A 22320-nucleotide genomic window follows, 5' to 3' on the forward strand; every position below is an offset into this window, starting at 1 on the left:
AGATTCCAGGTGGAAATAGGAGACGGATTTCCTTGATGCCCCAGGAGGTTCCGGTAAAACATTCTTATTAATTTGCTGCTCTCAGAAATTCCCTCCATCAATAACATTGCTCCGGCCGCTGCATCGTCTGGGGTTGTGGCCGCTCTCTTAGATGGAGGCGCACGGCTCAGTCAGCACTAGGATTACCCCTGAATCTAGCGCTCTTGGAATCTCCCGTCTGTAATATCACTAAGGTCTATGAAAGGTCTGGGGGAATCCAATCACTTAATGGGGGGAATTGTTCTACTTTTGTAACGTTATCTGTTCTTAAAGGAGCAGCAGCAGCAGAGGAGCTGAATACTTGTCAGCACAGCAGAGTCCTGAGGCCCCTGATCATGTGACCTCTGACTCCTCCCCTCCTGTGACCTCATCACAGGTCCTGTGTGCACAGAGCAGCCATATATGTGGAGTGCGGCTCTGCAGGTGGAGGTAGGTGCTGGAGATTCCCCATTACTGGTTGCCGGTGTCGGGGACATTAACCCCTTCAGCACTGAGGCTCTTTTGGGGTCTCTGTGTGGTGTGAACAGTGACGTAACACATAGGTGTAGCTAGGGTTTTGGTTCAGGGGGGTGAAGCTTCTGAGTGGCCCCTAACCAGGTAACCTTTACTACAGCTCGGTGACACCCCCTAATAGTGGAGGAGAACCTCAGCAGATGACGGCACTGCTACTGGAGATAATCTCTATGTAAAGACCAACAGTGATATTACCGCCATATGGTCAGTGGTAGATACCAGCCGTTAGGCTACTTTCACACTAGCGTCAGTACGGGGCCATCGCGCTGCCTCGGCCCGACGTACCGACGCATACTGTGCAAGCGCCGCACAACGGGGGCAGTGGATGCTGTTTTTCCACGCATCCGCTGCCCCATTGTGAGGTGCGGGGAGGTGGGGGTGGAGTTCCAGCCGCGTATGCGCGGTCAGAAATGGCGGACCGTCGGCACAAAAAAACATTACATGTAAAGTTTTTTGCTGCCGGCGGTCCGACACAACACGACGCAACCGTCGCACGACGGTTGCGACGTGTGTCAATACGTCGCAATGCGTCGCTAATGTTAGTCTATGGGGAAAAACGCATCCTGAAGACGACTTTGCAGGATGCGTTTTTTCGCCAAAACGACGCATTGCGACGTCCGCCAAAAGACGCTAGTGTGAAAGTAGCCTTACAGATAATGTCTTACCGCTGATGTTCTTTCTGATGGAATCATTCACTTTTCCCGTCTTTTCCATCTGGCGCAGACCGACATGACAACTTCTTCCAGCCACAACTCGTCTGCAGAGAATACAACAAAGACACATTTCACTTCTCATATTCCAGCCCCATCACCATCTATTCCCAACCTGCACAAACTCCTCATCCTGCTGATACCCCAATACTGAGCCGCTGCTGCCGTATGTGACCCTATTACTGCCCCTGATACCCCAATACTGAGCCGCTGCTGCCGTATGTGACCCTATTACTGCCCCTGATACCCCAATACTGAGCCGCTGCTGCCGTGTGTCGCTGTTACTGCACCTGCTCTGTGATTCTCTGTGCCTTCTAAATTCTAAAGCACCCCTCTATAATAGGGTAATGCTGGGGGCAAGTGCCCTAGAAATCAGTGCCCACATTGTGCCCCCTAGAAAGTAATAATGCCCTGTATGCCCCTTTGACAGTCACAGTAACTTGACTTCCCCTATAACAGTAAGTGCCCACTTTACATTTAATAATGTCCAGTCTCCCCCCTGTACAGCTCCTCTATGCACAATATGATGCTCTTATACACAGTATAATGCCCCCTCACTGTATATATACTGAGCCCTTAGAATCCCCCAAACTGTTTGATAGCTCTAACACTTTTATCTCCACGCTGTATGATGGCCCCCTTGTAGCCTCCATATAGTATAACGCACCAGACAATCCTCAATATAGTCCCCAATATAGTATAATGCACTCCCCATAGACAGACTCTATAGTATAATGTACCCCCCATAGGCAGACTCTATAGTATAATGCACTCCTCTTTAGGCAGACTCTATAGTATAATGCACTCCTCATATGCAGACTCTATATAGTATAATGCACTCCCCATAGGCAGCCTGTATAATATAATGCACTCCCCATAGGAAGACTATATAGTATAATGCACTCCCCATAGGCCTCCATATAGTATAATGCACTCCCCATAGGCAGCCTCTGTAGTATAATGCAGCCCCCCATAGGCAGACTCTATAGTATAATGCAGCCCCCCATAGGCAGCCTCTATAGCAGGGGTGGGGAACCTCCGGGACGTAGTGGCTTTTCATGCGGCCTGTGGGAAGGTCCCCCGAGTCTGCCTTGTCTGGGCGGCAGCCGCATCCTGCCAGCTGCCTGCCCTTTAACTCCAAGTGCATGGCAAAGAGCGTTCATCGCAGAATCCTGCCTGTCCTGCACATGAATGATGTCATCAGGGTGGGCGGGGTTAGTGATGGGATGGGCAGGGTTAGCGCTGGGTGGGTGGGGTTAGCGCAAATGCTATCCCATCCTGTCCCAGAAGAGGAGCTGCTGCCAGAGAGTCCAGGGCAATCTCTGTGCTGACAGCTCTGTGTCTGCAGGTGATCTGTGTCCCTCAGTTATGTGCCCACTGTGATCTCGGTGCCCCCCCGCTATGTGCCCCAATATGATGTCTTTGCTCCCCCAACTATAAGCCCCCTGTGATCTCTGTGCCTCCCAGCTATGTGCCCCTTTGTCATCTCTGTGCACCTCTTGTGATCTATGTGCCCCTCACTTATGTGCCCACTGTGATCTCTGCGCCCCCCGCTATGTGCCCCAATATGATCTCTTTGCTCCCACAACTATAGGCCCCTGTGATCTCTGTGCCTCCCAGCTATGTGCCCGCATGTCATATCTGTGCCCCCCAGTTATATACCCCCTGTAATTTCTGTGCCCCCCAGTGATCTCTCTGCCCGCCGCAGCTATATGCCCCCTGTGATTTCTGTGCCCTCCAGCTATATGCCCCCTGTGATCTCTGTGCCCCCCTGTGATCTCTGTTCCCCGTGATCTCTGCCCCTCCAGCTATATGCCCCTTGTGATCTGTGCCCCCAGCTATGTACCCCCCCCCCCCCGTTATCTCTGTTCCCATGATTTCTGTGCTCTCCAGCTATATGCTCCCTGTGATCTCTGTGCCACCCAGCTATATGCCTCCTGTGATCTCTGTGCCCCAGCTATGTATCACCCTGTGATTTCTGTGCCCTCCAGCTATGAGCCCCCTGTGATCTGTGCCCCCCGCTATGTGCCCCAATATGATCTCTTTGCTCCCCAACTATAAGCCCTCTGTGATCTCTGTGCCTCTCAGCTATGTGCCCCCTTGTCATTTCTGTGTCCCTCCTGTGATCCCTGTTCCCCCCAGCTATGTGCCCCCTGTGATTTCTGTGATCTCTGTTTCCCTGTGATCCCTATGCCCCTGCAGCTATATGCCCCTTGTGATCTGTGCCCCCCAGCTATGTACCCCCCCCCCCCCGTTATCTCTGTTCCCATGATTTCTGTGCCCTCCAGCTATATGCTCCCTGTGATCTCTGTGCCACCCAGCTATATGCCTCCTGTGATTTCTGTGCCCTCCAGCTATGAGCCCCTGTGATCTGTGCCCCCCGCTATGTGCCCCAATATGATCTCTTTGCTCCCCAACTATAAGCCCTCTGTGATCTCTGTGCCTCTCAGCTATGTGCCCCCTTGTCATTTCTGTGTCCCTCCTGTGATCCCTGTTCCCCCCAGCTATGTGCCCCCTGTGATTTCTGTGATCTCTGTTTCCCTGTGATCCCTATGCCCCTGCAGCTATATGCCCCTTGTGATCTGTGCCCCCCAGCTATGTACCCCCCCGTTATCTCTGTTCCCATGATTTCTGTGCCCTCCAGCTATATGCTCCCTGTGATCTCTGTGCCACCCAGCTATATGCCTCCTGTGATCTCTGTGCCCCAGCTATGTATCACCCTGTGATTTCTGTGCCCTCCAGCTATGAGCCCCTGTGATCTGTGCCCCCCGCTATGTGCCCAATATGATCTCTTTGCTCCCCCAACTATAAGCCCCCTGTGATCTCTGTGCCTCTCAGCTATGTGCCCCCTTGTCATTTCTGTGTCCCTCCTGTGATCCCTGTTCCTTCCAGCTATGTACCCCCTGTGATCTCTGTTCCCCCTGTGATTTCTTGTCCCTCCTGCTATATGCCCCCTGTGATCTCTGTGCCCCCCAGCTATGTGCATCCCTGTGATCTCTGTTCCCCCTGCTATGTACCCCCCTGCAATATTGGTGCTCCCATGTGATCTGTGCCCTCTGTGATCTGTCTCCTCCAGCTATGTGCCCTCCTTTGATCTTTGTGCCCCCCTGTGATTTCTTTGCTCTCCAGATATATGCCCCCATTATTTCTGTGTCCGCCAGCTATATGCCCCCCTGTGATCTCTGTGCCCCCAAGCTATGTGCATCCCTGTGGTCTCTGTGGCTCCCAGCTTTGTGCCCCCCTGTGATCTATGTGCCCCTGTGAGCCCTGAGTACCCCTAGTATCTATGTACCCCCTGTGATATTTGTGCTCCCATGTGATCTGTACCCCTGTGATCTCTGTCGCCTCCAGCTATGTGCCCCTCTGTGATCTCTGTGTCCCCATCTATGTGCCTTCCTTTGATCTTTGTGCCCCATCTGTGATTTCTGTGCCCTCCTGTGATCTTCATGCCACCCCTGCAAAAGCAGCCGTGAGAAGCAACATGATCAGCATCACCTAACATCACGGCTGCACCATAGAGAAGCAGCTCCAGCCCTCACATTAAGGGTGAGTTCCCGTAATTATCTGCTTGACTAAATATACCAGGGTAATTTTCAAGGTGATCATTTTTATGTGGCCCCTGGATGATGGTAGAAATTTCCAAATGGCCCTGGCTGGAAAAAGGTTCCCACACCTGCTCTATAGTATAATGCAGCCCCCCATAGGCAGCCTCTATAATATACTGCAGCCCTTAATAAAATGCACCCCCCAGGAAGACTCTATAGCATAATGCCACCCCTAATATAATGCACCCCCATAGGCAGTCTCTATAGCATAATGCAGCCCCTAATATAATGCACCCCCATAGGCAGCCTCTATACCATAATGCAGCCCCTAATATAATGCACCCCCATAGGCAGCCTCTATAGCATAATGCAGCTTCTAATATAATGCACCCCCATAGGCAGCCTCTATAGCATAATGCAGCCCCTAATAAAATGCACTCCCTAGGCAGCCTCCATAGTATAATGCAGCCCTTAAAGGGAACCTGTAATCAGTTTTGTCCTATATAAGTTACTGCCATCACTTTTCAGGGCTGATTTACAGCATTCAATAATGCTGTATATCCGCCCCCAACCCAACCTGTAATGAGAAGAAAAAGAACTTTTATTATACTCACCTGGCACTCTGGTCCAAGGGTTGTCACAGGAAGTGGTTTTGCACCTCCAATCTTTTTGCAATACCGCCCTCCCGCTTTCTTCGTGTGGCTGACGTGTCTCTGCATCATCCACACAGACTCCTTGGCACTGCGAACTGTTGTCAGGAAAGGTCAAAGAGCCATGGCACCTGCGCACTGCAATACTTTTGGTCTGCCCTCAACAGGGCAGAGAATACGCTTGCGCAGGAGACTGTGTGGACAGCGCAGTGACGCGTCATCCACACGAAGCAAGCAGGAGGACGGCGATCATAAGAAGATGGGAGGTGCTGGACCAAGAAGAGCGACACCCCTCTGACCAGACCACCTCTCAGGTGTGTATAATAAAAGCATTAAGCTACTTACTGGTAGCGGCATTTTTCGGAGGCCCATGACAGCACCACGAGAGAGGGCATCCGCCCATTAGGAACAGGAAACCTACAGATACAAAAGGGCGGCACCTCTCCCACGTATCAGTTGTATTACAGAGCCTGAGAGGACTACCGCGGTTAATGACAAGCATATCATATACAACCAAACACAATATTTTTAATTAAGCAACAATCCAGATATCACCCGTGAGAAAACCCTTTTTTTTTTTTAAAGGAAGTGCAACCCCCACGTGATTAGGGAGGGAACTAAGGGTGCTGTCATGAGCCTCCGAAAAATGCCGCTACCAGTAAGTAGCTTAATGCTTTATTCGGACTCCCATGACAGCACCACGAGAGATTTACAGAGATGTAAAGGTACCTTCACACTAAACGATATCGCTAGCGATCTGTGACGTTGCAGCGTCCTGGCTAGCGATATCGTTTAGTTTGACACGCAGCAGCGATCAGGATCCTGCTGTGATGTCGCTGGTCGCTGAATAAAGTTCAGAACTTTATTTGGTCGTCCGATCGCCGTATATCGTTGTGTTTGACAGCAAAAGCAACGATACCAGCGATATTTTACACTGGTAACCAGGGTAAACATCGGGTTACTAAGCGCAGGGCCGCGCTTAGTAACCCGATGTTTACCCTTGTTACCAGCGTAAAATGTAAAAAAAAACAAACAGTACATACTCACCATCTGATGTCCGTCAGGTCCCCCGGCGTCCGCTTCCCACACTGACTGAGCGCCGCAAAGTGAAAGCACAGCACAGCGGTGACGTCACCGCTGTGCTCTGCTCTCACTGTAAGGCGGCGCTCAGTCAGAGCAGGAAGCAGACGGCAAGGGACCTGATGGACATCAGATGGTGAGTATGTACCCGGGGACCTCGGCATCGTTGGTCGCTGGAGAGCGGTCTGTGTGACAGCTCTCCAGCGATCAAACAGCGACGCTGCAGCGATCGGCATCGTTGTCGCTATCGCTGCAGCATCGCTTAATGTGAAGGTACCTTAAGCCACCTTAGGGAGGGACTATAGCCTGCAGCACCCTTAACCCGAAGGTGAGATCTGAGGAGAACCCCAAGTCCAACCGATAGTGTTTGAAAAAGGTGGAAGGGGATGACCATGTGGCTGCCTTACATATCTGGTCGATTGACACTCCAGACCTTTCCGCCCAGGATGATGCCATGGCTCGGGTGGAATACGCCCTCAGATTCTGCAGGAGCTGGACCCCCACCTGCTGTATAAGCCAGAGAGATGGCCTCCCTAATCCATTTAGCTAGTGTGTATTTTGATACTCTAAAGGCCCCGTCTCACATAGCGAGATCGCTAGCGAGATCGCTGCTGAGTCACAAGTTTTGTGACGCAACAGCGACCTCAGTAGCGATCTCGCTATGTGTGACACGTACCAGCGATCAGGCCCCTGCTGCGAGATCGCTGGTCGTGTCAGAATGGCCTGGACCTTTTTTTGGTCGTTGAGGTCCCGCTGACATCGCTGAATCGGTGTGTGTGACACCGATCCAGCGATGTCTTCACTGGTAACCAGGGTAAACATCGGGTTACTAAGCGCAGGGCCGCGCTTAGTAACCCGATGTTTACCCTGGTTACCAGCGTAAATGTAAAAAAAAACAAACAGTACATACTCACCATCTGTTGCCCGTCAGGTCCCTTGGCGTCTGCTTCCTGCTCTGACTGCCGCCGTAAAGTGAGAGCGCAGCAGTGACGTCACCGCTGCGCTCTGCTCTCACTGTACGGCGGCACACAGTCAGAGCGGGAAGCAGACGGCAAGGGACCTGACGGGCAACAGATGGTGAGTATGTAGTGTTTGTTTTTTTTTACATTTACGCTGGTAACCAGGGTAAACATCGGGTTACTAAGCGCGGCCCTGCGCTTAGTAACCCGATGTTTACCCTGGTTACCCGGGTGCTGCATGGGGACTTCGGCATCGTTGAAGACAGTTTCAACGATGCCGAAGTCGTTCCCCTGATCGTTGGTCGCTGGAGAGAGCTGTCTGTGTGACAGCTCCCCAGCGACCACACAGCGACGCTGTGTGCCTTAACCCCTTTCCTAGGACCTTGGAAAGATAAGAATAGTGCATTATCCTTCTTCCAGTCATTAGTGATTGAGATATATTGTAGAAGGCATCTCCTAACATCTAATGTATGGAGTTCTTTTTCTTTAGGGTTAGAAGGATTAGGGATAAAGGATGGTAGAACTATCTCCTGTGATCTGTGAAATTGGGATGCTACTTTTGGTAGGTAAGCTGGGTCCGGTCGGTCTGAGAATCACCCTATCCTGTAAGAACTCTATATACGGGGGAAGTCTTGAAAGTGCCTGGATGTCTCCCATTCTGCGAGCCGATGTTATAGCTACCAGGAAAGCTATTTTAAGGGACAACATTTTGATAGAGGCTTCATGTAAGGGCTCAAATGGGTCTTTCGTGAGAGATGAAAGGACTAGATTTAGGTCCCACGGTACCGACTTGTTTTTATACAACAGTCTAGCTCTACCGACAGCCTTAATGAACCTCGACACCCAATAATTATTGGCAATATTACAAGAGAACAGGGCACCAAGGGCTGATACCTGTACTCTCAGTGTACTTGCAGAAAGATTTAGTTCTAATCCCGTTTGCAAAAATTCTAATATTTGGCGTATTGGTACCCCTTCTTCGATGTTAAAATCTGAGAAGGCCAAGAACTTCCTCCAAGTTCTCGAGTAGATTTTTGTTGTTATTTGTTTCCTACTTTTTAGAAGGGTGTCTACCAAATTTGGGGAGAAACCTTTGTCTTTTAGCAGTGACCGCTCAAACTCCAAGCCATTAAGGGCATATCGGCCCTTGGACAAGTAAATTCGGGATATCTGGTAGTACCCAGGGATCGCCTACCGACATTGTCCTGAGCCATGCGAACCAGGTTCTCCTGGGCCAGAAAGGAGCAATCAGAATGACCTTTGCCCGATCTTCCCTGATTTTCCTCACCACTAGAGGTAACAGGTTCAATGGTGGGAAGGCGTAAGCCAAAGGAAAATTCCATTTTATTAGGAAGGCATCCACAGCCAGAGGATTCTCCCTGGGATTTAAAGAAATGTTTTCACTTTTTTGTTGTCTCTTGTGGCGAATAGGTCCACAACTGGCTGACCCCATCGGCGGAAAATCTGACTGAAGACGTCTCCATTTAGAGACCACTCCCCTTGTCTTAGAATATTGCGGCTGAGAAAGTCTGCCTTTACGTTTTCTTTCCCCTTGATGTGAAGAGCAGTCAAAGATTGAAAATTTGTCGTCTGGAATAAGTGATTTGTGACCTTAATCAGAGCCTCGGAACGAGTTCCACCTTGATGATTTATATAGGCTACTGCCACCTGGTTGTCCGAGCGGATCCTGATCTGGTGTCCCTGCAGATATATGAGGAGTTTTTTAACTGCTAATTCTATCGCCATTAATTCCCTCTGGTTGGATGAAAACGCTGTATATGGTTCCCACTGTCCCTGAACCTGTAGTTATCACCCGGGTTATATCTGTCATCCAGGGAACCCCGTCGATAAATTATCTCTGTCTAGCCACCATTTTAGGGATTCAAGAGTTACTGGCCTCAAGGTTATTTTTTCCCCTAAGGCTCCCCCCAAGATTTTATCGTTAATCAAAACATCTTTCTGTAGGGTTCTGGTATGAAATTGAGCCCATCTAACCGCCGGGATGCATGACGTGAGGGATCCTAGCAGGGACATAGCCTGTCGAAGAGTCATGGAGGGTGTAACGATTGCCCTTAATACCTGGCGCTGAATTTGATCTGATTTCTCAGTAGGGAGAAGACACTGTTGTGTAGCTGAGTCTAATAACAATCCTAAAAACTTTTGAATTTTTAGGGGCTGCAACCGAGATTTCTCATAATTAATTATCCAACCCAGGTGTTCCAATCTAAGCCTCACTGTTTCTAATTGAGACAAACAGTGATCCCTCGAATTCCCTGCAATGAGGAAATCATCAAGGTAGGGGACAATAAAAATATTAGATTCCCGTAAATGTGCCATAACCTCCGCAATAATTTTTGTAAATACTCTAGGGGCAGAAGTTATACCGAAGGGAAGCGCCCTGTACTATAAATGGCGAACTACTCCCCCCATTAATACTGCTACCCTTAGGAATTGTTGGAAATCTTTATGAATGGGCACATGATAATAGGCATCTTTCAATTCCACTACTACCATGAAACAATCTTTAACCCCTTCATGACCCAGCCTATTTTGGCCTTAATGACCTTGCCGTTTTTTGCAATTCTGACCAGTGTCCCTTTATGAGGTAATAACTCAGGAACGCTTCAACGGATCCTAGCGATTCTGAGATTGTTTTTTCGTGACATATTGGGCTTCATGTTAGTGGTAAATTTAGGTCGATAATTTCCGAGTTTATTTGTGAAAAAAATGGAAATTTGGCAAACATTTTGAAAATTTGGCAATTTTCACATTTTGAATTTTTATTCTGTTAAACCAGAGAGTTATGTGACACAAAATAGTTAATAAATAACATTTCCCACATGTCTACTTTACATCAGCACAATTTTGGAAACAATTTTTTTTTTTTGCTAGGAAGTTATAAGGGTTAAAATTTGACCAGTGATTTCTCATTTTTACAACAAAATTTACAAAACCATTTTTTTTAGGGACCACCTCACATTTGAAGTCAGTTTGAGGGTTCTATATGGCTGAAAATACCCAAAAGTGACACCATTCTAAAAACTGCACCCCTCAAGGTGCTCAAAACCACATTCAAGAAGTTTATTAACCCTTCGGGTGTTTCACAGCAGCAGAAGCAACATGGAAGTAAAAAATGAACATTTAACTTTTTAGTCACAAAAATGATCTTTTAGCGAAATTTTTTTTATTTTCCCAAGGGTAAAAGGAGAAACTGGACCACGAACGTTGTTGTCCAATTTGTCCTGAGTACGCTGATACCTCATTTGTGGGGGTAAACCACTGTTTGGGCGCACGGCAGGGCTCGGAAGGGAAGGAGCGCCATTTGACTTTTTCAATGAAAAATTGGCTCCAATCTTTAGCGGACACCATGTCGCGTTTGGAGAGCCCCCGTGTGCCTAAACATTGGAGCTCCCCCACAAGTGACCCCATTTTGGAAACTAGACCCCCCAAGGAACTCATCTAGAAGCATAGTGAGCACTTTAAACCCCCAGGTGCTTCACAAATTGATCCGTAAAAATTAAACAGTACTTTTTTTTCACAAAAAAAATTATTTTAGCCTCAATTTTTTCATTTTCACATGGGCAACAGGATAAAATGGATCCTAAAATTTGTTGGACAATTTCTCCTGAGTACACCGATACCTCACATGTGGGGGTAAACCACTGTTTGGGCACATGGTAAGGCTCGGAAGGGAAGGAGCGCCATTTGACTTTTTGAATGAAAAATTATCTCCATCGCTAGCAGACACCATGTCATGTTTGGAGAGCCCCTGTGTGCCTAAACATTGGAGCGCCCCCACAAGTGACCCCATTTTGGAAACTAGACCCCCCAAGGAACTTATCTAGATGCATAATGAGCACTTTAAACTCTCAGGTGCTTCACAAATTGATCCGTAAAAATGAAAAAGTACTTTTTTTTCACACAAAGTTTCTTTTAGCCTCAATTTTTTAATTTTCACATGGGCAACAGGATAAAATGGATCCCTTTTACTGCCCCTAATACCCCAATACTGAGCTGCTACTGCCGTATGTGACCCTATTACTGCACCCAGTACCCCAATACTGAGCCGCTGCTGCCGTATGTGACCCTATTACTGCCCCTGATACCCCAATTCTGACCTGCCGTATGTGTCCCTATTACTGCTCCTGATACCCCAATACTGAGCCGCTGCTGCCGTATGTGTCCCTATTACTGCCCCTGATACCCCAATACTGAGCCGCTGCTGCCGTGTGTCGCTGTTACTGCACCTGCTCTGTGATTCTCTGTGCCTTCTAAATTCTAAAGCACCCCTCTATAATAGGGTAATGCTGGGGGCAAGTGCCCTAGAAATCAGTGCCCACATTGTGCCCCCTAGAAAGTAATAATGCCCTGTATGCCCCTTTGACAGTCACAGTAACTTGACTTCCCCTATAACAGTAAGTGCCCACTTTACATTTAATAATGTCCAGTCTCCCCCCTGTACAGCTCCTCTATGCACAATATGATGCTCTTATACACAGTATAATGCCCCCTCACTGTATATATACTGAGCCCTTAGAATCCCCCAAACTGTTTGATAGCTCTAACACTTTTATCTCCACGCTGTATGATGGCCCCCTTGTAGCCTCCATATAGTATAACGCACCAGACAATCCTCAATATAGTCCCCAATATAGTATAATGCACTCCCCATAGACAGGCTCTATAGTATAATGTACCCCCCATAGGCAGACTCTATAGTATAATGCACTCCTCCTTAGGCAGACTCTATAGTATAATGCACTCCTCATATGCAGACTCTATATAGTATAATGCACTCCCCATAGGCAGCCTGTATAATATAATGCACTCCCCATAGGAAGACTATATAGTATAATGCACTCCCCATAGGCCTCCATATAGTATAATGCACTCCCCATAGGCAGCCTCTGTAGTATAATGCAGCCCCCCCATAGGCAGACTCTATAGTATAATGCAGCCCCCCATAGGCAGCCTCTATAGCAGGGGTGGGGAACCTCCGGGACGTAGTGGCTTTTCATGCGGCCTGTGGGAAGGTCCCCCGAGTCTGCCTTGTCTGGGCGGCAGCCGCATCCTGCCAGCTGCCTGCCCTTTAACTCCAAGTGCATGGCAAAGAGCGTTCATCACAGAATCCTGCCTGTCCTGCACATGAATGATGTCATCAGGGTGGGCGGGGTTAGTGATGGGATGGGCAGGGTTAGCGCCGGGTGGGTGGGGTTAGCGCAAATGCTATCCCATCCTCCTGTCCCAGAAGAGGAGCTGCTGCCAGGGAGTCCAGGGCAATCTCTGTGCTGACAGCTCTGTGTCTGCAGGTGATCTGTGTCCCTCAGTTATGTGCCCACTGTGATCTCGGTGCCCCCCCCGCTATGTGCCCCAATATGATGTCTTTGCTCCCCCAACTATAAGCCCCCTGTGATCTCTGTGCCTCCCAGCTATGTGCCCCTTTGTCATCTCTGTGCACCTCTTGTGATCTATGTGCCCCTCACTTATGTGCCCCTCCCTGTGATCTCTGTGCCACCCAGCTATGTGCCCCCTGTGATTTCTGTGATCTGTTTCCCTGTGATCCCTATGCCCCTGCAGCTATATGCCCCTTGTGATCTGTGCCCCCCAGCTATGTACCCCCCCCGTTATCTCTGTTCCCATGATTTCTGTGCCCTCCAGCTATATGCTCCCTGTGACCTCTGTGCCACCCAGCTATATGCCTCCTGTGATCTGTGCCCCAGCTATGTATCACCCTGTGATTTCTGTGCCCTCCAGCTATGAGCCCCTGTGATCTGTGCCCCCCGCTATGTGCCCAATATGATCTCTTTGCTCCCCCAACTATAAGCCCCCTGTGATCTCTGTCCCTCTCAGCTATGTGCCCCCTTGTCATTTCTGTGTCCCTCCTGTGATCCCTGTTCCTTCCAGCTATGTACCCCTTGTGATCTCTGTTCCCCCTGTGATTTCTCGTCCCTCCTGCTATATGCCCCCTGTGATCTCTGTGCCCCCCAGCTATGTGCATCCCTGTGATCTCTGTTCCCCCTGCTATGTACCCCCCTGCAATATTGGTGCTCCCATGTGATCTGTCTCCTCCAGCTATGTGCCCCCCAGATTTTTCCCCCCAGCTATGTGCCCTCCTTTGATCTTTGTGCCCCCCTGTGATTTCTTTGCTCTCCAGATATATGCCCCCATTATTTCTGTGTCCGCCAGCTATATGCCCCCCTGTGATCTCTGTGCCCCCAAGCTATGTGCATCCCTGTGGTCTCTGTGGCTCCCAGCTTTGTGCCCCCCTGTGATCTATGTGCCCCTGTGAGCCCTGAGTACCCCTAGTATCTATGTACCCCCTGTGATATTTGTGCTCCCATGTGATCTGTACCCCTGTGATCTCTGTCGCCTCCAGCTATGTGCCCCTCTGTGATCTCTGTGCCCCCATCTATGTGCCTTCCTTTGATCTTTGTGCCCCATCTGTGATTTCTGTGCCCCCCTGTGATCTTCATGCCACCCCTGCAAAAGCAGCCGTGAGAAGCAATATGATCAGCATCACCTAACATCACGGCTGCACCATAGAGAAGCAGCTCCAGCCCTCACATTAAGGGTGAGTTACCGTAATTATGTGCTTGACTAAATATACCGGGGTAATTTTCAAGGTGATCATTTTTATGTGGCCCCTGGATGATGGTAGAAATTTCCAAATGGCCCCGGCTGGAAAAAGGTTCCCACACCTGCTCTATAGTATAATGCAGCCCCCCCATAGGCAGCCTCTATAATATACTGCAGCCCTTAATAAAATGCACCCCCCAGGAAGACTCTATAGCATAATGCCACCCCTAATATAATGCACCCCCATAGGCAGTCTCTATAGCATAATGCAGCCCCTAATATAATGCACCCCCATAGGCAGCCTCTATACCATAATGCAGCCCCTAATATAATGCACCCCCATAGGCAGCCTCTATAGCATAATGCAGCTTCTAATATAATGCACCCCCATAGGCAGCCTCTATAGCATAATGCAGCCCCTAATAAAATGCACTCCCTAGGCAGCCTCCATAGTATAATGCAGCCCTTAAAGGGAACCTGTAATCAGTTTTGTCCTATATAAGTTACTGCCATCACTTTTCAGGGCTGATATACAGCATTCAATAATGCTGTATATCCGCCCCCAACCCAACCTGTAATGAGAAGAAAAAGAACTTTTATTATACTCACCTGGCACTCTGGTCCAAGGGTTGTCACAGGAAGTGGTTTTGCACCTCCAATCTTTTTGCAATACCGCCCTCCCGCTTTCTTCGTGTGGCTGACGTGTCTCTGCATCATCCACACAGACTCCTTGGCACTGCGAACTGTTGTCAGGAAAGGTCAAAGAGCCATGGCACCTGCGCACTGCAATACTTTTGGTCTGCCCTCAACAGGGCAGAGAATACGCTTGCGCAGGAGACTGTGTGGACAGCGCAGTGACGCGTCATCCACACGAAGCAAGCAGGAGGACGGCGATCATAAGAAGATGGGAGGTGCTGGACCAAGAAGAGCGACACCCCTCTGACCAGACCACCTCTCAGGTGTGTATAATAAAAGCATTAAGCTACTTACTGGTAGCGGCATTTTTCGGAGGCCCATGACAGCACCACGAGAGAGGGCATCCTAGGAACAGGAAACCTACAGATACAAAAGGGCGGCACCTCTCCCACGTATCAGTTGTATTACAGAGCCTGAGAGGACTACCGCGGTTAATGACAAGCATATCATATACAACCAAACACAATATTTTTAATTAAGCAACAATCCAGATATCACCCGTGAGAAAACCCTTTTTTTTTTTTAAAGGAAGTGCAACCCCCACGTGATTAGGGAGGGAACTAAGGGTGCTGTCATGAGCCTCCGAAAAATGCCGCTACCAGTAAGTAGCTTAATGCTTTATTCGGACTCCCATGACAGCACCACGAGAGATTTACAGAGATGTAAAGGTACCTTCACACTAAACGATATCGCTAGCGATCTGTGACGTTGCAGCGTCCTGGCTAGCGATATCGTTTAGTTTGACACGCAGCAGCGATCAGGATCCTGCTGTGATGTCGCTGGTCGCTGAATAAAGTTCAGAACTTTATTTGGTCGTCCGATCGCCGTATATCGTTGTGTTTGACAGCAAAAGCAACGATACCAGCGATATTTTACACTGGTAACCAGGGTAAACATCGGGTTACTAAGTGCAGGGCCGCGCTTAGTAACCCGATGTTTACCCTGGTTACCAGCGTAAAATGTAAAAAAAAACAAACAGTACATACTCACCATCTGATGTCCGTCAGGTCCCCCGGCGTCCGCTTTCCACACTGACTGAGCGCCGCAAAGTGAAAGCACAGCACAGCGGTGACGTCACCGCTGTGCTCTGCTCTCACTGTACGGCGGCGCTCAGTCAGAGCAGGAAGCAGACGGCAAGGGACCTGATGGACATCAGATGGTGAGTATGTACCCGGGGACCTCGGCATCGTTGGTCGCTGGAGAGCGGTCTGTGTGACAGCTCTCCAGCGATCAAACAGCGACGCTGCAGCGATCGGCATCGTTGTCGCTATCGCTGCAGCGTCGCTTAATGTGAAGGTACCTTAAGCCACCTTAGGGAGGGACTATAGCCTGCAGCACCCTTAACCCGAAGGTGAGATCTGAGGAGAACCCCAAGTCCAACCGATAGTGTTTGAAAAAGGTGGAAGGGGATGACCATGTGGCTGCCTTACATATCTGGTCGATTGACACTCCAGACCTTTCCGCCCAGGATGATGCCATGGCTCGGGTGGAATACGCCCTCAGATTCTGCAGGAGCTGGACCCCCACCTGCTGTATAAGTCAGAGAGATGGCCTCCCTAATCCATTTAGCTAGTGTGTATTTTGATACTCTAAAGGCCCCGTCTCACACAGCGACGCTGCAGCGATACAGACAACGATGCTGATCGCTGCAGCGTCGCTGTGTGGTCGCTGTGTGGTCGCTGGGGAGCTGTCACACAGACAGCTCTCTCCAGCGACCAACGATCAGGGGAACGACTTCGGCATCGTTGAAACTGTCTTCAACGATGCCGAAGTCCCCCTGCAGCACCCGGGTAACCAGGGTAAACATCGGGTTACTAAGCGCAGGGCCGCGGTTAGTAACCCGATGTTTACCCTGGTTACCAAAAAAAACAAACACTACATACTCACCATCTGTTGCCCGTCAGGTCCCTTGCCGTCTGCTTCCTGCTCTGACTGAGCCGCCGTACAGTGAGAGCAGAGCGCAGCGGTGACGTCACTGCTGTGCTCTCACTTTACGGCGGCAGTCAGAGCAGGAAGCAGACGGCAAGGGACCTGACGGACATCAGATGGTGAGTATGTACTGTTTGGTTTTTTTTACATTTACGCTGGTAACCAGGGTAAACATCGGGTTACTAAGCGCGGCCCTGCGCCTAGTAACCCGATGTTTACCCTGGTTACCAGTGAAGACATCGCTGGATCGGTGTCACACACACCGATTCAGCGATGTCAGCGGGACCTCAACGACCAAAAAAAGGTCCAGGCCATTCCGACACGACCAGCGATCTCGCAGCAGGGGCCTGATCGCTGGAACGTGTCACACATAGCGAGATCGCTACTGAGGTCGCTGTTGCGTCACAAAACTTGTGACTCAGCAGCGATCTCGCTAGCGATCTCGCTATGTGAGACGGGGCCTTAACCCCTTTCCTAGGACCTTGGAAAGATAAGAATAGTGCATTATCCTTCTTCCAGTCATTAGTGATTGAGATATATTGTAGAAGGCATCTTCTAACATCTAATGTATGGAGTTCTTTTTCTTTAGGGTTAGAAGGATTAGGGATAAAGGATGGTAGAACTATCTCCTGTGATCTGTGAAATTGGGATGCTACTTTTGGTAGGTAAGCTGGGTCCGGTCGGTCTGAGAATCACCCTATCCTGTAAGAACTCTATATACGGGGGAAGTCTTGAAAGTGCCTGGATGTCTCCCATTCTGCGAGCCGATGTTATAGCTACCAGGAAAGCTATTTTAAGGGACAACATTTTGATAGAGGCTTCATATAAGGGCTCAAATGGGTCTTTCGTGAGAGATGAAAGGACTAGATTTAGGTCCCACGGTACCGCCTTGTTTTTATACAACAGTCTAGCTCTACCGACAGCCTTAATGAACCTCGACACCCAATAATTATTGGCAATATTACAAGAGAACAGGGCACCAAGGGCTGATACCTGTACTCTCAGTGTACTTGCAGAAAGATTTAGTTCTAATCCCGTTTGCAAAAATTCTAATATTTGGCGTATTGGTACCCCTTCTTCGATGTTAAAATCTGAGAAGGCCAAGAACTTCCTCCAAGTTCTCGAGTAGATTTTTGTTATTTGTTTCCTACTTTTTAGAAGGGTGTCTACCAAATTTGGGGAGAAACCTTTGTCTTTTAGCAGTGACCGCTCAAACTCCAAGCCATTAAGGGCAATCGGCCCTTGGACAAGTAAATTCGGGATATCTGGTAGTACCCAGGGATCGCCTACCGACATTGTCCTGAGCCATGCGAACCAGGTTCTCCTGGGCCAGAAAGGAGCAATCAGAATGACCTTTGCCCGATCTTCCCTGATTTTCCTCACCACTAGAGGTAACAGGTTCAATGGTGGGAAGGCGTAAGCCAAAGGAAAATTCCATTTTATTAGGAAGGCATCCACAGCCAGAGGATTCTCCCTGGGATTTAAAGAAATGTTTTCACTTTTTTGTTGTCTCTTGTGGCGAATAGGTCCACAACTGGCTGACCCCATCGGCGGAAAATCTGACTGAAGACGTCTCCATTTAGAGACCACTCCCCTTGTCTTAGAATATTGCGGCTGAGAAAGTCTGCCTTTACGTTTTCTTTCCCCTTGATGTGAAGAGCAGTCAAAGATTGAAAATTTGTCGTCTGGAATAAGTGATTTGTGACCTTAATCAGAGCCTCGGAACGAGTTCCACCTTGATGATTTATATAGGCTACTGCCACCTGGTTGTCCGAGCGGATCCTGATCTGGTGTCCCTGCAGATATATGAGGAGTTTTTTAACTGCTAATTCTATCGCCATTAATTCCCTCTGGTTGGATGAAAACGCTGTATATGGTTCCCACTGTCCCTGAACCTGTAGTTATCACCCGGGTTATATCTGTCATCCAGGGAACCCCGTCGATAAATTATCTCTGTCTAGCCACCATTTTAGGGATTCAAGAGTTACTGGCCTCAAGGTTATTTTTTCCCCTAAGGCTCCCCCCAAGATTTTATCGTTAATCAAAACATCTTTCTGTAGGGTTCTGGTATGAAATTGAGCCCATCTAACCGCCGGGATGCATGACGTGAGGGATCCTAGCAGGGACATAGCCTGTCGAAGAGTCATGGAGGGTGTAACGATTGCCCTTAATACCGGGCGCTGAATTTGATCTGATTTCTCAGTAGGGAGAAGACACTGTTGTGTAGCTGAGTCTAATAACAATCCTAAAAACTTTTGAATTTTTAGGGGCTGCAACCGAGATTTCTCATAATTAATTATCCAACCCAGGTGTTCCAATCTAAAGGTACCTTCACACGAAACGATATCGCTAGCGATCCGTGACGTTGCAGCGTCCTGGCTAGCGATATCGTTTCGTTTGACACGCAGCAGCGATCAGGATCCTGCTGTGATGTCGCTGGTCGCTGAATAAAGTCCAGAACTTTATTTGGTCGTCCGATCGCTGTGTATCGTTGTGTTTGAAAGCAAAAGCAACGATACCAGCGATGTTTTACACTGGTAACCAGGGTAAACATCGGGTTACCAAGCGCAGGGCCGCGCTTAGTAACCCGATGTTTACCCTGGTTACCAGCGTAAAAGTAAAAAAAACAAACAGTACATGCTCACCTGCTCGTCCTCCAGCGTCTGCTTCCTGACACTGACTGAGCGCCGGCCCTAAAGTGAAAGTGAAAGCACAGCGGTGACGTCACCGCTCTGCTGTTAGGGCCGGAGCTCAGTCAGTGTCAGGAAGCAGACGCTGGAGGACGAGCAGGTGAGCATGTACTGTTTGTTTTTTTTACTTTTACGCTGGTAACCAGGGTAAACATCGGGTTACTAAGCGCGGCCCTGCGCTTAGCAACCCGATGTTTACCCTGGTTACCCGGGGACCTCGGCATCGTTGGTCGCTGGAGAGCGGTCTGTGTGACAGCTCTCCAGCGATCAAACAGCGACGCTGCAGCGATCGGCATCGTTGTCGCTATCGCTGCAGCGTCGCTTCGTGTGAAGGTACCTTAAGCCTCACTGTTTCTAATTGAGACAAACAGTGATCCCTCGAATTCCCTGCAATGAGGAAATCATCAAGGTAGGGGACAATAAAAATATTAGATTCCTGTAAATGTGCCATAACCTCCGCAATAATTTTTGTAAATACTCTAGGGGCAGAAGTTATACCGAAGGGAAGCGCCCTGTACTGGAAATGGCGAACTACTCCCCCTATTAATACTGCTACCCTTAGGAATTGTTGGAAATCTTTATGAATGGGCACATGATAATAGGCATCTTTCAATTCCACTACTACCATGAAACAATCTTTAACCCCTTCATGACCCAGCCTATTTTGGCCTTAATGACCTTGCCGTTTTTTGCAATTCTGACCAGTGTCCCTTTATGAGGTAATAACTCAGGAATGCTTCAACGGATCCTAGCGATTCTGAGATTGTTTTTTCGTGACATATTGGGCTTCATGTTAGTGGTAAATTTAGGTCGATAATTTCCGAGTTTATTTGTGAAAAAAATGGAAATTTGGCAAAAATGTTGAAAATTTGGCAATTTTCACATTTTGAATTTTTATTCTGTTAAACCAGAGAGTTATGTGACACAAAATAGTTAATAAATAACATTTCCCACATGTCTACTTTACATCAGCACAATTTTGGAAACAATTTTTTTTTTTTGCTAGGAAGTTATAAGGGTTAAAATTTGACCAGTGATTTCTCATTTTTACAACAAAATTTACAAAACCATTTTTTTTAGGGACCACCTCACATTTGAAGTCAGTTTGAGGGTTCTATATGGCTGAAAATACCCAAAAGTGACACCATTCTAAAAACTGCACCCCTCAAGGTGCTCAAAACCACATTCAAGAAGTTTATTAACCCTTCGGGTGTTTCACAGCAGCAGAAGCAACATGGAAGTAAAAAATGAACATTTAACTTTTTAGTCACAAAAATGATCTTTTAGCGAAAATTTTTTTATTTTCCCAAGGGTAAAAGGAGAAACTGGACCACGAATGTTGTTGTCCAATTTGTCCTGAGTACGCTGATACCTCATTTGTGGGGGTAAACCACTGTTTGGGCGCACGGCAGGGCTCGGAAGGGAAGGAGCGCCATTTGACTTTTTCAATGAAAAATTGGCTCCAATCTTTAGCGGACACCATGTCGCGTTTGGAGAGCCCCCGTGTGCCTAAACATTGGAGCTCCCCCACAAGTGACCCCATTTTGGAAACTAGACCCCCCAAGGAACTCATCTAGAAGCATAGTGAGCACTTTAAACCCCCAGGTGCTTCACAAATTGATCCGTAAAAATTAAACAGTACTTTTTTTTCACAAAAAAATTATTTTAGCCTCAATTTTTTCATTTTCACATGGGCAACAGGATAAAATGGATCATAAAATTTGTTGGACAATTTCTCCTGAGTACACCGATACCTCACATGTGGGGGTAAACCACTGTTTGGGCACATGGTAAGGCTCGGAAGGGAAGGAGCGCCATTTGACTTTTTGAATGAAAAATTATCTCCATCGCTAGCAGACACCATGTCACGTTTGGAGAGCCCCTGTGTGCCTAAACATTGGAGCGCTCCCACAAGTGACCCCATTTTGGAAACTAGACCCCCCAAGGAACTTATCTAGATGCATAATAAGCACTTTAAACTCTCAGGTGCTTCACAAATTGATCCGTAAAAATGAAAAAGTACTTTTTTTTCACACAAAGTTTCTTTTAGCCTCAATTTTTTCATTTTCACATGGGCAACAGGATAAAATGGATCCTAAAATTTGTTGGGCAATTTCTCCTGAGTACGCTGATACCTCATATGTGGGGGTAAACCACTGTTTGGGTGCACAGCAAGGCTCGGAAGGGGAGGCGTGCCATTTGACTTTTTGAATGGAAAATTAGCTCCAATCGTTAGCGGACACCATGTCGCGTTTGGAGAGCCCCTGTGTGCCTAAACATTGGAGCTCCCCTACAAGTGACCCCATTTTGGAAACTAGACCCCCCAAGGAACTTATCTAGATGCATAGTGAGCACTTATAACCCCCAGGTGCTTCACAGAAGTTTATAACGCAGAGCCGTGAAAATAAAAAATAATTTTTCTTTCCTCAAAAATGATTTTTAGCCCAGAATTTTTTATTTTCCCAAGGGTAATAGGAGAAATTGGACCCCAAATGTTGTTGTCCAGTTTGTCCTGAGTACGATGATACCCCATATGTGGGGGTAAACCACTGTTTGGGCGCACGGCAGGGCTCGGAAGGGAAGGCACGCCATTTGGCTTTTTGAATGGAAAATTAGCTCCAATCATTAGCGGACACCATGTCGCGTTTGGAGAGCCCCTGTGTGCCTAAACATTGGAGCTCCCGCACAAGTGACCCCATTTTGGAAACTAGACCTCCCAAGGAACTAATCTAGATGTGTGGTGAGCACTTTGAACCCCCAAGTGCTTCGCAGAAGTTTATAATGCAGAGCCGTGAAAATAAAAAATAATTTAGCCCACAATTTTTTATTTTCCCAAGGGTAACAGGAGAAATTGGACCCCAAAAGTTGTTGTCCAGTTTCTCCTGAGTACGCTGATACCCCATATGTGGGGGTAAACCACTGTTTTGGCACAC

The 22320-nt window shown here is 48.2% G+C and overlaps 1 protein-coding gene across 5 annotated transcripts in view; it reads left to right on the forward strand.

The window, feature by feature from the left end:
* The first annotated feature begins 399 nt into the window (after nt 1-399).
* LOC143767699 (oocyte zinc finger protein XlCOF7.1-like) overlaps nt 400-22320 on the forward strand; it is a 45268-nt gene continuing 23347 nt past the window's right edge. For 2 of the 5 annotated variants that reach the window (XM_077256202.1, XM_077256205.1), the window contains exon 1: nt 400-468. The gene's annotated coding sequence lies outside the window, so the exon portion shown is untranslated. Of the gene's footprint in view, nt 757-13612; nt 14068-22320 lie in introns of those variants that run through there. The other 3 variants (XM_077256204.1, XM_077256206.1, XM_077256203.1) reach the window with 3 other exon arrangements.

This window comes from Ranitomeya variabilis, chromosome 4 (assembly GCF_051348905.1).
Source record: "Ranitomeya variabilis isolate aRanVar5 chromosome 4, aRanVar5.hap1, whole genome shotgun sequence".
NCBI classification, from domain to species: Eukaryota; Metazoa; Chordata; class Amphibia; order Anura; family Dendrobatidae; genus Ranitomeya; species Ranitomeya variabilis.